We start from the raw sequence: 16,408 nt of genomic DNA on the forward strand, positions 1-16,408 counted from the left end.
CCTCCTGAATGTCTGAGAATCCATCCATTACATTGAAATTGTCCATTTGCTCAAGAATTTTTTGTTTTCCTTTGGCTCATGAGATTCACAGATCGCAACAACCACCGTAGGGCCCCTGGGACAATGATGAGAGTGAACAGGCGCCTGCAAAGTGCTTACTTACAACAAATGGAAACACGGGGTGTACAAAGAGATCTCTCTGGATGCTAGCAAGTAACAGCCACCATGGTTTTCTTCCAAGTCAGATGTGACTGGTGGGTTGTATTCATGAGAAATTATGTTGTGTTGGTCTGGAATCACAGACAGTGTTACCTATGAGGCAAACGGTTTCTGAGTCGAGCAAAAAGAAAGCTTCACAAATGGTGAATGTATTTCTGAATTTACTCTGAGGTAAAAGGGAGTCCTTTTGAAAAATCTGGGGGTTCAAAGCTTCATATAATGCTCTTCCAAAGGCAGAATTATATTCTGAATCAATCCACAGGCAGAGCTGAAAGCCAGTTATTATTTTTTAAGGAAGCCTACTCACAGAATTAGTAGGGTTCACCACATGCAAGGAAACCAGACTATTACCATTTCAAACACAGTCTGGACAAATCAGTAGCAAGAAGAACAAAAGTTCAAAGCATCCTTTGATGCCAGGTGCCAGAAAGTTCCTTCAAGGTCTTCCATTATAATGAATACTTTAGTGACAAACACACCTTACTAGGATGGTTGCAACTTTTCAAGTTCCCTTCATCTGGGTGACTAGGTCAAGAATCATCTTCTGGGGCACCTGTGTGGCTCAGTGGATTAAGCCTCTGCCTTCGGCTCAGGTCATGATCTCAGGGTCCTGGGATCGAGGCCCGCATCAGGATCTCTGCTCAGGATGAGGCCTGCTTCCCCCCTTTCTCTCTGCCTGCCTCCTGTCCTACTTGTGATCTCTCTCTCTCTCTCTCTGTCAAATAAATAAATAAAATCTTTAAAAAAAAAATGAATCGTCTTCGTCTTCTGTCCTATGATCTTGAAAGTTTATGCTTAATCCTTTGATTCCCCTATCTTGAAAAGATCTTTGACTAGTTATTTCTTATCATGCATTAGAAATAACGAAGGCACTGTCCAGTTGCCAGTAAGGTCTGACTAACTGGAGATGTCCTGTCTGCAATTTCCACTTTTAACATAGGCACGCTGACAACCAGAAGTTTGAGAATTCATTCTCACAGAATGACATCCATGGTAGTGTTCTGGAAGCCCTTGTGTTTTCCACTTAGGTGTGGCTAAGATTGCCACCTTAGCAATGCTTACCTAACTTGCAGTAAGGTAGCATTTGTGGAAGATTCCTTTTTAAATACAAATATATTACCTTAGGCTACTGTTAATGTCTTACCCACCAGTCGTCAGTAAAAACTCATTCATTTAATGAGCAAAGAGAATAGCCCTAAGAGTAGGAACAAATCCATTTGGATTTTGAGGAAGGATGAAGGCAGAAGATGTTTTGGAGATGAGCAGGGAATGATGATGGGTGTTATGGACTGAATTGTGTCCCCCAAAATTCATATGTTGAGACCCTAACGCTCACCGTGACTGTATTTGGAGATGGGGGCTTTCGGGCGTGAATAAGATTAAATGAGGTCATAAGGGTGAGGCCCTTATCCAAAAGGAATGGTGTCCTTATAAGAAAAGAAAGAGATGCCAGAGTGTTTGCAGACACACACACACACACACACACACACACACACACACACACACACACACTGTCTCTCTCTCTCTCGCTCGCTCGCTCTCTTTCTCTCTCTCTTCCTGGAAAGGGAAAGGTAAGAAAACACATTGTGGAAACAGAGGGGAAGGCGCCCATCTACAAGCCAGGAAGAGGTTTTACCAGAAACCAATCCTGCAGCAGCTTGACCTTGGATGTCCGATCTTCAGAGCTTCGAGAAAATAAATGTCTATTGTTTAAGCCACTCGGGCTGTGGTGTCTTGGTATGGCAGCCCAAGTTGAAAAATATAGTGGGAAATCCTGAAAACCCAGGAAAAACACAAGCAAATCCCTAACTTCAAAAATTAGGAAATGGAAATACAGAGAAAGATAAAAAACAAAACAAGCAAACAACAAACAAACAAAAACAGGATGAACAATCCAAAAAGGGGCAAAATTTCCCAAAGTGACACCTTGGCTTAAGTGCTTACTGAACTTACAAGTGATGGATCAATCAACGTCCCGCTCTCGTGCTGGAAGGTGCTCCATAAGCAAACCATAGATATTTAGAAACTTCCATGTTTCAGATCAATATGCTATTTCAAAATGAATATAACAGTATCTACGTAATAAGAAAAAATTCCAAAAGAATTTTGGTTTTAGTCCAAACATTTGGACAAAATTCTAGGACTATGGGCATCAAATCCTATATGAAATTATTACTAGTGATACTTAAAACGAATTTCACCCAACAGGGAGGATATGAAACATTATCTACATTTGACAGTACCGTGGACTCACAGCTGTCAGAGTTGGAAGCAAACAAGGAAATTAGTTCAATTTTCTCATTTCATGCACTTATACACTCATTAGACTCTAACAGCATTGAAGGTTGTACTTTCATTCATTGTTAAGAGGATCATTATTTATTTAAGATAGTTACTAAGGTAAGATAGTACCTTAAGAAGAATTAGCTCTACGATTTTAAAATAATTGATTTTTTTTTTTTTTTTACTGGTTTCCTTTTATTAATCAGAGTTTGCTTTCATCCAAATTCTATGTGGGTATAGTTTAATAAGACAGCAAAGTCTGTTAAGTGAGACATTATTTTCTGCCCTCCCTCCCCCGGCCTCATCCCACTTGCCCAAGACCAGCACTTTTGACTCCATTGGTTTTACTGGCATCTACCTTTGCAGCTCTAAACAAAAATGCTTCTGTTGCTAGCTCTTGTTAGGTTTTAGGCACTAGCTCCTTTTTGTTTTGGAAGGGGACGATTTAAGAAACCAAGCAACCTTTTCCAGGCCTCCACCCCCCATGACACAAAGGCCTATCTGCTTCTCCTCTTCTCCTCCACACAGTTCTGTGATTTGGTTAGATCAATACTAAGTAAACTAGTAGGGGAATAATGTGATTTCTTTTCCTTCCTATATGGGGTGGCAGCCAACAGATGTTTCCACCTCGGCCAAAGCTTCAGAAGACTGCCGTGATCTGAGCCAACCCCTCCAGCTAAGCCACTCCCGAATTCCTGACCTGCAGAAACCCGTACTGTAGTTTGGAGACACTGTGTTGTGGGGGAATTTATTACACAGCAATACGTGACTGGTAACACTATGTTTTTGCTTTTCCAGATATTGTCATCTTTCTTGCAGGTGCTGAATTTTCTATGGATTTATCCCTCTCTTACCTCATTTATCCCTCTCTTACCTCCCTGGTCAATCCGCAGTCAATACATTGATTCGCATCAGGGGTTCACTTCTGGAAGCAGCGTCCACGGTGGTCCCTGAGGAACAGCTGGCGGCCCAGGCTCTCCCCTTCACTTCCCTCACACGGATTCCTTTCACCTCTCCCAGGAATTCTGCCACCTGGAACCCGTGTCTTCCTCTATGTCGGTTTACTCCTCGTTTGGGTGGAGTTAAAGTGTGTGTGAGGTACTTTCTTCAGACTTCGCAAGACCAAAACCCGTTTCACTCTGCCTCACACCAGCTAGTGTGGGTATCAAATATAGGCAGGACTTAATTTCTTTCAGAATCTCGAAGGCACTGCTTGGCGGCTTCTCCTTTCCCAGTGCTGCTGTGGTGGTGGAGTCGAAAGCACGTGGTTTCTACCCTTTGTAGGTGACCCACTTTGGATCACGTTTGTCCCCAGTGGTGTGAAATATCACAATGATGTACCTTGTGGGTCTGATTTGGTTCATTGGGCTGGGGTAAATGCCAAACTCTTTCAGTCTGGCAGTTTATAATCTTTCGTTCTGGGATTTTTTTTTTTTTTAATGTGGTTTTGGTTGGTTTCTTTCCATTTTCTCTGCCTCTTATTTCTGAAATTCTTGTGATTCTGATGATGTCCCTCCTTGGTTGCTTCTCTAATTTCTACTTTTCAACATTTCCTTACCTTGTCTAGTTTTCCATTTCTGCTATCACACACTTTTAAAAATTTTTATTTATTCATTTATGTAAGTAATCTCTACACCCAAGGTGGGGCTCGAACTCATGACTCTGAGATCAAGAGTTGCAAATTGCCCCCAACCGAGGCAGCCAAGTGCCCCACTTCTGCTATCCTATTTTTAATTTCTGAGATCTCTTTTAAATTTTCAGGATGTCCTGTGTTTTTTTTAAATTTATTTTTATTTTTCATGGTATCCTGTTTTTTTTTAATTTCACAGATGCCTTCTCTCTCTGACAACCTTAGTGATAGCTTTAGAAAATATTTCTTCTTCCTGTAGTCTGTTCCCCCTTAACTTGTCTTCTGCTTCTGTCTCCATTTTTCAAAACTACTCAACACTCCCCTCGGGTTGTGGTAATTCTTGGGTGTCTGTTCCCATGGGTAACAGAAGACAAAACAGCTGATTAGAAGCCGAGACTGCTCTGATGAGATCTGTCTACTGTGTAGAGTGGCCTGGCTGAGCGGATTTGTGGGGAACCCCTGACATCAGTACCTAGTCTTTACTTTTCTGGGCAGAGAAGATTCTTCTGCTCTCTGGTCACAGGACTGTTTTGTGAGCTCAGTGAGTAGAAGAGGTCAAGTGTGTGTGTGTATGTGTGTGTGTGTGTCCTGCAGGTTCCAACCTAAGAGTTGAGGGTTGTCTTCACATTCCCCACTCATTCCTTCACTTCCTCCTCCTGCCATCAGGACGGCAGTCCTGTCCTCAACTGGGCTTACAGTGCATCTGAGTTTTGTGGGCCTGAAGCATATATGATTTTGCAACCCCTTTTAAAGAAAAAGAATGCAAATTTACAAATCTAAGAACAGGACAGGGCCCCTGGATGGCTCAGTTGGTAGAGCATGTGACTCTTGATCTCAGGGTTGTGAGTTTGAGCCCGATGTTGGGTGTAGAGATGACTTAAAAATAAAATCTTTAAAAAAAAAAAATTAAAAAAAAACCCACCAATATAAAAATAGTCGTGAAACTGAGTGTTTATTTAGAGAAAAGAACATAACAAATTACAAGTTATAGAAGCTGACAAATAACACGAACATCATAGAATCAAGAATAACCTGATGTTTTTATTAATCGTCTGCCTGACACACCTCTGTATTCATTTCCCTACATTTTTCAGCTGCGTAGTCTACGATTGCCCCTTCATGTGACACAGAGTGGGTTAACATCATTTTCTTCAAGAGAAAAGAAAGGTAATTCAGGCTTTCCTCTAGTATCGTCGACTGAAATTTATTTTCTATTACTGACAGTTTAGAAAAAATTTTTTAACTTACAAGTAATCTATAAATACAATACAAATTTTAGAACTGTTGTAAAATTTAGGAAAATCTCATGTTTCTTTCATAAATAAACTAAGATTTCAGGACATTTATCAGTTTTTCTTGTATGATGACTAATCTTAACCACTCCCTGAATTAATGGGGGTAACCAGCTGGTCCCTGGAGGAGGGCACACCATGGGTTTTGTCATCTTCATTATTTTTCACGTTAAGAAATTTAAATGTTTTATCAGCGCGTTCATATGATTTGCTCCTCCTCTTTATTAACTAGGTCATCAAACATGAACCATCAAGCATGAACCATCGTCCCTAATTAAAACTGGTCTTGTTCTTGTAATGAATTACTAGCTTGTAGTACAATTTGAAAATGTTTTGTCGTACTTTGATTTCAAGAATATCTCTAATTGCTCACTGTTGTCACTTTTGTTTTGACCTCACTTTTCCCCTCAGCTTTTTTTCTAAGTGTTTTCCAGCTTTACTGAGATACAATGGATATATGTAACATTGTGAAAGTTTAAGGTATACTTTTTTTTAAAGCATGCCCAACGTGGGGCTTGAACTCACAACCTCGAGATCACATTGCCTATTCTACTGACTGTGACTGAGCCATGCCCCTTTCCCTTCGTTTTTTGTTTTTTTGTTTTTTTTTAAATATTTATTTATTTATTTATTTATTTTCCAATTTATTTATTTTCAGAAAAACATTATTCATTATTTTTTCACCACACCCAGTGCTCCATGCAAGCCGTGCCCTCTATAATACCCACCACCTGGTACCCCAACCTCCCACCCCCCTGCCACTTCAAACCCCTCAGATTGTTTTTCAGAGTCCATAGTCTCTCATGGTTCACCTCCCCTTCCAATTTACCCAAATTCCCTTCTCCTCGCTAACGCCCCTTGTCTTTTTTAAGTACACTTAAAGAGGACCAAAGGTACCCTTTGTATATTTGCAACTCAGGAATTTGCACTTTCTCGTGGTTTTAGCAATGTTTTCAAAAGATATCTACAGATTGCAGCTAAAACAGCATACTCCTAATTCAGTCCTCAAGTCACATTCCAAAAAAGGCCTAGGCTACTTCAAAGCTGCCTGACGCAAGGGTTAGTTAGTATAAAGCAGAAAAAGGAGGAAGTGAAGGCAGAGGTTTTCTTAACTGAGTACAGTAGAACTACAGTTTTGATGTTTGCAAAAACACAGGATCATGCGAACACACAGTGAGGGTTCTTTCCGGGGCTCTGGACAAGGTCCACGTAAGCCAAGGGCCCTGAAGCTGAACTTTATTAAATAGTTTTCACATCATAAATCCACCTTTGTGTGCCCAGTATAGGAACTCCGTGTCTCCTACTCTCTAAGGGGAGGGGCCCCTTCATTCTTCTGCTAGGGTGGGGGCAGGGACAGTCTCCCAGGGACACTGGAGTTGGGAGCTGGGGAGGAAACAGCAGGGCTCACTCAGAAACATCCTTCTGATCCAAGCGCTTGGTTTCACCCAGTTCTAGAAGTACCTACTGCCACCAATTCCTGAACTTTTGAGGATTCCATAATGTAAGTTGCAATGGTTCTTGGTTTTTCTAAATGCCAGTTTAGGATTTGGCTTTCTTGGAACTTAAGACAGTTACTTCATGTAACTGCATTCCAATTCTCAAATGTGATCTATGTCTCTATTCTCCCTGAATTTGTAGATCTGAGCCAGCTCACAGTCCTGAAACTGGCCCTGCTGCCGGGGTCCTCGGCCGTAGCTGGCTAAAATAATTGATTTCTAATTGATCAATTTCCCCTCACTCAATACTTACCATACTTAATTCTCCAAATTAAAGGTAAATTTTAAAATTGTTAAATAACAGCCTGGGAAATAACAAATACACAGATACAGATATTTTCAGGTTAAAAAATTCCGTTAAGTTCCTTTTGGCAGGTTTCTGTGTCCACATTGCTGAAGAGCTTTACTTCAGGTTCTCAGTCCCTGCTCAAGTCCCTGCTCAAGTCACTCAAGATGTTGAGAAGGCCATAAGGAAAGTTCTCCAACTCCAGGATGTTTTGCAACAAATCCACAGTATGTATGCAATTACATAATGGATTCAATCTATTTCCTCTTAAAGCTAACCTCTACATGGAAGCAATATACCAACTTACCTCCCCACATTTTCTTTTCTGGAAAAACAATGACAATTCTAGTTCCACAATTGTTTTGTTGTGTTTTGTTTGTTTTTTAATGAAGGAAAAGATTATCAATTTATTTTAACTACTGGTGAATTAATAGGTTAATAAACCCATTAATTAATATATAACTAATATATATCACTGACTAAAGTTATTATATCCCAAAGGTTTGTAATTGTGCACTTCTGAATTGATTTATTGTTACTCCCTGTCATACACCAGGATATGTTAAGAAAGCCTGTATGTGTTTCTTTATTGTCTATTTATGCACATATGTAAATGTAATATAGAAATATTTTTGAAATGAATCACTGTGATCCTTTTCCTCTTGGTCAGCTAGGTACCACACAGTCTGGTGGAGAACTGGGATCTTTTGAGCAAGAATGAACATAAGACATGTCAGTTAGTTACAAAAAAAAAAAAAGACCAGTTACAGCCTTCAACTTCTAGCATAGCATCCTTAGGCATAAAGTCAGTCTTAAGAAACAGATTTTTTTGAAAGAAAAAATGAAAAATGGGGTTTCTAAATGACAAAAAAAAACCCCTTATTTTTCACTGAAATACAGTTGACATAGCGGCACCCAGCTGGCTCAGTTGGAGGAACATGTGACTCTTGATCTCGGGGTTGTGAGTTGGAGCCCCACGTTGGGTGTAGAGATTATCTAAATAAAAAACTTTAGCTGACATACAATGTTGTATTAGTTTCAGGGGTACAACATAGTGATTCAACAATTCTATACATTACACAAAGTTCACCATGGTAAGTATAGTTACCATACAAAATTATCATAGTATTACTGACTTTCCATTCCAAGAGTTATTGTACTTCATAACTTTGTTGTACTTTCCATTCCAAGAGTTATTTATTTTATAACTGGTGAAGTTGGTACATCTTGATATCCTTCAACTACACAAAAACTTCCTTTTATGAATCAAGAGTCAAGATTAACGAGTGAGCCCAAAACTCCTCTTCCTATTGGGTCTTTGGAGAGACTAATGGGGTCCCTGGTGCCAGTGGAGGGAAGTCTTATGCTCTGTTCTCAGGCTATGGGTAGACAATAATGGGGATTTAAACCAGGCCTCACTCCGCTCTCAGGCACTCTCCAGATCCACATAAATCTGACTGTGACTCCCAGGTGATTCCTGGCTGGGCTGACCTTCACTATACCACCAGCTAGTGGCTCACTTCACGCCGTTGGGATACAATATTTAGGGAGATGATTTATCCCTGAAACTGATCTGATATTGGTCAGAATTATTGAACATCACAGACTGATTCATGTAAAATTAGCCATTTCACCCAAATATGAATTTCACACAAATATAAAGTAATCTAGTCTGCCCCAATGATAGGCTATTTCATCCCATCATCAAATTTTTAAAGTGTCTTTTGGGAGACATATAAAAAATTAATTACTTTGTATAGTATATTTATAAAATCCAAAGATATTATAAACAAAAAGTAGGACCTTTGGAGAGTTCGGTAAAATTCATGGATGATTCCACAAACTGATCAAGGGAAGCTAGGATTTTTTTCAGCTACAACTATAACCTTTTGAAGTTAATGTCACAGAACACAAACATGTCCTTTCACAAAATGTACCTTGGAGCCACTGTCAGAGGCATAATCGTAGCTTAGCAGACTATTAACCGGACCACATCTTCTAGTCTCCACAGACTTTGACATCCAGTTGTTTAAAATTATAAAGCTCTTCCGTGACCTTTCCATAAAACTTCTCATTTCTTTTCTTGATGCCAACACCTCAAACTCTGTAATGAGTCTATGATTTCCAGTTATTCCCTTGCAGTTTCTCTATGCAGCTTATCTCATTAATGTATATCATTAATGTGTATCAGTGTTGGTTGGTGTATTGTAAAGAATCCTGGTATAGAAATCCAAGGACCTGTGACCAAAGGTCTAGTTCTGCCACTTGCTGGTTTTATGATTTTAGACAAATAAAAACCTCCATATGCCCATTAAATTCCTCATGTGTAAAACTGAGAAGACAATTTATCCCTAAAACTGATCACATATTGGTCAGAATTATTAAGCATCACAGACTGACTCATGTAAAATTAGTCCTTTCATGCAAACATGAATTTCTACCCTCAATTCTCCATGGGAGAGAATGAAATAATCACTCAAAACCGATATTGACTACAGGAATTCTGAGTAAATGGCACTACTTATCTCTATGGCCCTTTATTTAAAACCATGAATGGCTGTTTTGGGTTTGAAGAAGAAAGGTGAAAGTGAACAATCCAAAAGTCAAAGAAATAAAATAAAAAGTAAAATTGCGTGACTTACTACAACAAGAGGGAATTTGGAGCTACTTCCAATGGCTTGAGAGAGAGAGAGACATAAGACAATTAGAGGGAGGGGGACTAAAAAGAAGGAGCCCAGCAAGATAGCCAGATACTGGGACTCTTCACAAGCAGATACTCAAGGAAAATGACCAAGCAAATTTATTTAAATCAATATTACTCAATATTGGTTCAAATATTATCCAATTTTAGCACACTTGTGGCAAAATGCTCTGTGTTATAAATCACCTACCTTAGCCTTAAATCGTATTAAATACCAAAGTCTAGTGTATGTGTGATCTTTTAAGTGTCAAAAGAACCTGGATGATGGTCAATGCCAGAAGGTACCAAGGAGGAATTGCCTGCAATTGGCAGGGCCTCGGGTGGAGAGAAAGCACGGCCAGAGCTGATCAAGAAGAAAAAAATAACACTTCCCAAACTCCCAACACTTCTGGAAGAAATGCTGTTTCTCTGCTTTTTCTAGAAAGAGAGTTGAGTCACTGTACTTAAATCAAAAAGACAAAGCGACCCAGAGCAGCCTAGAAACTAACACCTAATTTTCCTCATTACACCAGAAAGCAACATGGGAAATACCTAAGAAAATCTAGGAAAAAACAGCATACCCACAGTCCTATACTTCGCCAGCATTTCTAATCTAGAGTCTCCCAGGTTCATAGGTATAAATTTTAATTTTTATAATTTGAGGTGAGCAAAACCAACCCTCCAAGTGATAAGCAACATGTTTTACAGACGAGGAAACTAAGACAGCGAGAGGCTTTGCAACTTGCCAAGTTGTTTTAATCAAGGTACCACTGGCCACCATAAAAACAAATTCCAAAACAATAGAATTTTAATTTTTGGTCATGTCAAGTCCAAAGCAGATGTTCTGACTGATTGCTGCTCTCTTCTTAGAGCAGACGCAAGGACCCATACTCCCTCCCTTTGATGGCTCTGACACCTTCAACACATGGTTTTCAAGCTGTAGTATATATTAATTTCCTATCACTGCTGTAACAAATGACCATGAATTTAGACAGCATAAATACCTCACAGATCTGTAGATCAGCTCAGACACAGGTCTCCCTGGGCTATGCTCGGGTTGTTGGCGGGCCTGCTCTCCTTTCTGGAGACTCTGGAGGAGAATCTCTGTTTCTTTGCCCTTCGCAGCTTTTAGACCTGCTTTCTTTGGCTCACGGCTCCCTCCAACATGTTCAAAGCTAACAATGTCAGTGCAGCTCCTTTACCTGCCTCCATCTCTCCAGCTCTCTCTTTACCTCCCTCTTCTGTATTTAAGGACCTTGTGATTACACTGGGTCCACTTGGATAAACCAGAATTATCTCACTAATTTTAAGGTTGGCTGATGAGCAACCTTAATTCCATCTGCAACCCTTTGCCATGTAATGTACCAAACTCACGGGTTCTGGGGATCAGGACCTAGACATCTCTGGCAGGGCTACTGCTCTGCCTAGGGATGAACTTAGGTCATAGAGTGCTTGTCTTCATGAACTGGCACATGGGGGAAGAACGAGGAGAGCCAAGCAATCAGTTTTGATGATCCAGCTCTTCAAGTGGTACACATCATTCCTGTTCACGTTCCATTGGAGAGAACCCAGTGATGCGGCCATATTTGTAGAGTCTGCTGGTATGCCCAGGAAGAAGAGAAACAGGCTTGGGGAAGAGCCAACCAGTCAGGAAGTGGAAGAGCCAGGGTTTAATCCTGGCATTCTGGCTCCAGAGTTCCAACACTTGTTCCCAGTGTTCTGTGGATGTCCATGTCCACTCTCTTTGCTCCCCTTCCAGATCTAGAATTGCCTCCTTAAATATACGCAATTTCCATCTAGTAAATTCAAAGAAATGTATTCGTATCTACTCAACCTCAAAGTAAAAACAATGTCTTTTCTTTTTTTCCAGCCTTATTGAGGAAATGATTAACAAATAAAAATTAAATATATTTAAGGTGTACAATGTGATGTTTTGATATATCTATATATTATAAAATAATTACCACAATCAAAGGAATCGGCACATCAATGTCACATAGCTAACCTTTTTTTTATGTGGTGAGAACATCTGAGATCTACTGTCTTAGAAAATTTCATGTATACATTATTTTTTTTTAAGATTTTATTTATTTATTTGACAGACAGAGATCACAAGTAGGCAGAGAGGCAGGCAGAGAGAAAGCCGGGGAAACAGGCTCCCTGCTGAGCAGAGAGCCCGATGTGCTAGATCCCAGGGCCCTAGGATCATGACCTGAGCTGAAGGCAGAGGCTTTAACCCACTGAGCCACCCAGGCGCCCCTCAAGTATACATTATTATTAACAATATTCACCATGCTGCACATTAGGCTGCCAGAACTTACACATCTTATAACTGGAAGTTTGCACCCTTTGATCAATATCTTTTCTCCCACCCAAGAACAATGTCTTCTTGATGCATCTTTCATAGTATCTACTCTGATGCTTATTAATTTTTCATTTACTGTAAAGTTGTTTTTAATGAATTACTTAAAAATGACAGGGAGTAAATAAATTTGTATACAAACACACACACAGACATAGAGTAGATTTTCATTATTCATAGCAGTTTTGCTCTATAGATTTACCAAAAACACTGACATAGCAAATACTGAACCATTACTCCTATAGGAAATATTGGGTTAGCTTACTGCAAGCCTCTGGTCACACTTTCATCAACAAATCAATACATAAGTTTGGCTTATGTGTGTGTTTCTGTTTAAAGACACCATATTTCATATACATTGTTGAGTCATAAACATTGAGCCCACAAACAACAGCACTATAACTCATGCCTGAACAAAGTTAATCTAACGTGTATTTTCTTCAACAGACGCATCACAGCCTTCTTGGGCTCAGAAACATTAGTCAGCACCTCTGCGCTACACTTGGGGGCCATTTCAAACAGAAAAAAACCCACCAACAAATAGAACAAAAATGTGAAAAACATGATACTAAATGGACCGTAAAAAGAATGAAGAGTCTAAGAGCTGAAACAAGAAGGCAGGAGGTCACCTTGCTTGACCTCAGCTGAGAATGTGTATCAGAAGAGTCAAATTTTTCACCTCTCTGTGCTTGTCCAGGAATGACAATGAAAACACCCAGGTATTGATTTGGGGGTTACAAATAAATTTTAGCAAGTAGGCAAATTTGTAAATATGGAATCCATGAAGAATGAAGATTGACTGTTAAGTATATATATACATATGTATGTGTGTGAGAGAGAGAAAGAGAGTGTATGTATAAAATGGTAGGTCAGAGAGCTCAAGGCTCCCTGTGATGTCCCTAGCATGATATATCCACTCGCATGAACTGCTTAAAAGATGTAGGGAAAAAACCTCTTAAGAAACACCCTGAAATCCTGTCTACCATTGGTAATGCTGATGGATGCAAGATTATGTGGAAGGAAAAGAGGGACCCAAGTGATGACTTAAAGCATAGGAAGAAGTATCTGGCTTAGTGAACTATATTTACCAAAAGGGCTTTATAACCTCAAGAAAAGGTGATCATACTTGGCATAGGTCGGAGGGATTAATACATTTTCCTTGATTTTTTCTTTTTTTCTTTTAGTTTTGGCATCTATTTATTTATCAAGATATTACATCCAATTTTGAATACTTCATAAGAAAATTTCCCCTTGTTTTTGATTGAAAACCAAGATACTTCAACAAATTGAATTTATTTCATTACATGAATAGCCCTGTTAGTAGCTTTCTCAAATGTTATATTTACAGGATACTTTTGCTTTTTCTTTTCTAAAAAATAAATGTATTATAAAGACATATAAGGACATGTGTGACCGACGTTTCGTGCTTTTCTATACTTCATCTTTTATTTATATTAGGAACCACCTAGGGATGAACTTAGGTCATGATCTCGGGGACTTGGGATCCAGCCCTCCTGACCCCCTGACCCAATCCAGCTCCAGGCTCCGTGGGGAGTCTGCTAGAGGTTCTCTCTCTCCCTCTCCCTCTGTCCCTCCCCCACTTTTTCTCTCTCTTTCAAAATAAATAGGTAAATCTTTAAAAAAAAAAGGAAATAAAACGAAATAAAAATCATCTATTCTGGTAAAGAAGAAGTAAAACTATCACTATTTGCAGATGACATGATACTGTATATTTAAAAAGCCCCTCAAGACTCTACCAAAGAATTACTAGAAGTAATAAATTAATTCAGTAAAGTTGTAGGATATAAAATTAATGCCCAGAAATTGGTAGAATTTCTATACACTAATAACAAAGTAGCAAAATCAGAAGTTAAGAAAACAAACTCATTTTCTATTGTCCAAAAAGAATAAAATACCTAGGAATAAACTTAACCAAGGAGGTAAAAGACTTGTACTCTGACAACTATAAAACACTGATGAAAGAAACTGAAGACGACAAAAACAGAGATGGAAAGATATTCCATGCTCATTGACTAGAAGAACTGATACTATCAAAATGCCCATAGTCCCCAAAGCAATCTACAGATTCAAAGCAATCTCTATCAAAATACCAACAGCATTTTTCATAGAACTAGAGCAAAAAAAAAACACCAAAAATTTGTGAGTACAACAAAGTAACCAAATAACCAAAGGAATCTTGAGAAAGAAGAATAAAGCTGGAAGTATCACAATTCCAGATTTCAAGATATCTACAGAGCTGTAGTAATTAAAACAGTATGGTACTGGCACAAAAATAAACAGATAGATCATTGGAACAGAATAGAGAGCCCAGGGAGGAAAACCCATTCTTACATAGTCAATTAATCTATCACAAAGAAGGCAAAAATCCATGAAAGTCAAAGACAATCTCTTTAACAAATGCTGGGGAAACTAGAGCTGCATGCAAAAGAATGAAACCAGACCACTTTTTAATACCATACACAAAAATAAACTCAGAATGAACTGAAGACCTAAATATGAGGCCTGAAACCATAAAACTCTTAGAAGAAATAATAGGCAGTGACTCCTTTGACATTGGTAGTAGCAACATTTTTCTAGATACATCTCCCAAAGCCAGAGAAACAAAAGCAAAAATAAACTTTTGGAACTACATCAACATAAGAAGATTTTGCACAGCAAAGGAAAGCATCAACAAATCAAAAAGACAACCTACTGAATGAAAGAAGATATTTTCAAATGATATATTCAATAAGGGGATAATCTCCAAAATACATAAACTTATGCAACTCAAACCTGGACAAACAAACAAAACACTCCACAAATTATCCAATTAAAATAAGTGGAGGACTTGAACAGACATTTTTTCTCAGAGAAGGCATCGGTCAACAGACAGATGAGATGTTCAGTATTACTCATCGTCGGGAAAATGGAAATCAAAACCACAGGGAGACATCACCTTATAACTGTTAAAGTGGGTAAAATAATAAACACAAGAAATAACCCGTGTTAGTGAGGATGTGGAGAAAAATGAACTGTCATGCACTATTGATGGGAATATAAATTAGTATAGCCATTGTGGGAACCAGTACAGAGATTCCTCAAAAAATTAAAAATAGAAATATTATATGATCCAATAATTTCACTATAGCACATTTAGCTAAAGAAAATGAAAACACTACTTGAATAGATATATGCACCTCTATATTTACTGCACCATTATTTACAATAGCTGAGATATGGAAGCAACCCAAGTGCTCAACAATAGATGAATGTATAAAGAAGATGTGGTGTACACACACACACACACACACACACACACGGGCATGCACACAATGCACTCTTACTCAGCCATAAGAATGAAATCTTGTCATTTGCAATAACATGGGTGGATATAGAAAGTACAGTGTTAAGTGAAATATGTTAGAGAAAGGCAAATACCATATTATTTCACTTATATGTGGAATCTTAAAAACAAAACAAATGAATAAACAACAAAAAAAAAACAGAATCAGGTCTATAAATACAGAGAATAAACCAGAAGTGGGGGAAGGAGGGAATGGGCAGAATGCGTGGAGGGGAGTGGGAGCTAAAGCTTCCAGTTATAGGGGCACCTGGGTGGTTCAGTGGGTTAAGCCTCTGCCTTCGGCCCAGGTCATGATCTCAGGGTCCTAGGATCGTGCTCTCTGCTCAGCAGAGGGGCCTGCTTCCCCCCCTCTCTCTCTGCTTGCCTCCCTGCCTGTTTGTGATCTCTGTCAAATAAATAAATAAAAATCTTAAAAAAAAAAAAAGCTTCCAGTTATAGAATGAGTATGTCATGGGGATAAAAGGCATAGCATGGGGAATATAGTCAATGATGTGGTAAGAGAGTTGTATAGGGATAGACGGTAGCTACATTTGTGTTGAGTATTAACATAATGGATTAAGAAGTTGAATCACTGTGTTGTACACGTGAAACTAATGTAACATTTTGTGTCAATTACACTCATTAAAAAAAACTTTTTTAAAAGTAGTTGCTCAAATCTATCTGTCTTTCTTTCTCTTTCTTTTTTGGAAAGTCCTGTTGAAATGGCCTTCAGGCTAGTAGCTCATTTTTTCTGCTTGCATTCCTCCATCTTTTGAATGTGCATTGATTTTTTGAAATAGCCAGAAACCATCAGAGT

Source organism: Neovison vison, chromosome 3 (assembly GCF_020171115.1).
Source record: "Neovison vison isolate M4711 chromosome 3, ASM_NN_V1, whole genome shotgun sequence".
NCBI lineage: Eukaryota > Metazoa > Chordata > Mammalia > Carnivora > Mustelidae > Neogale > Neogale vison.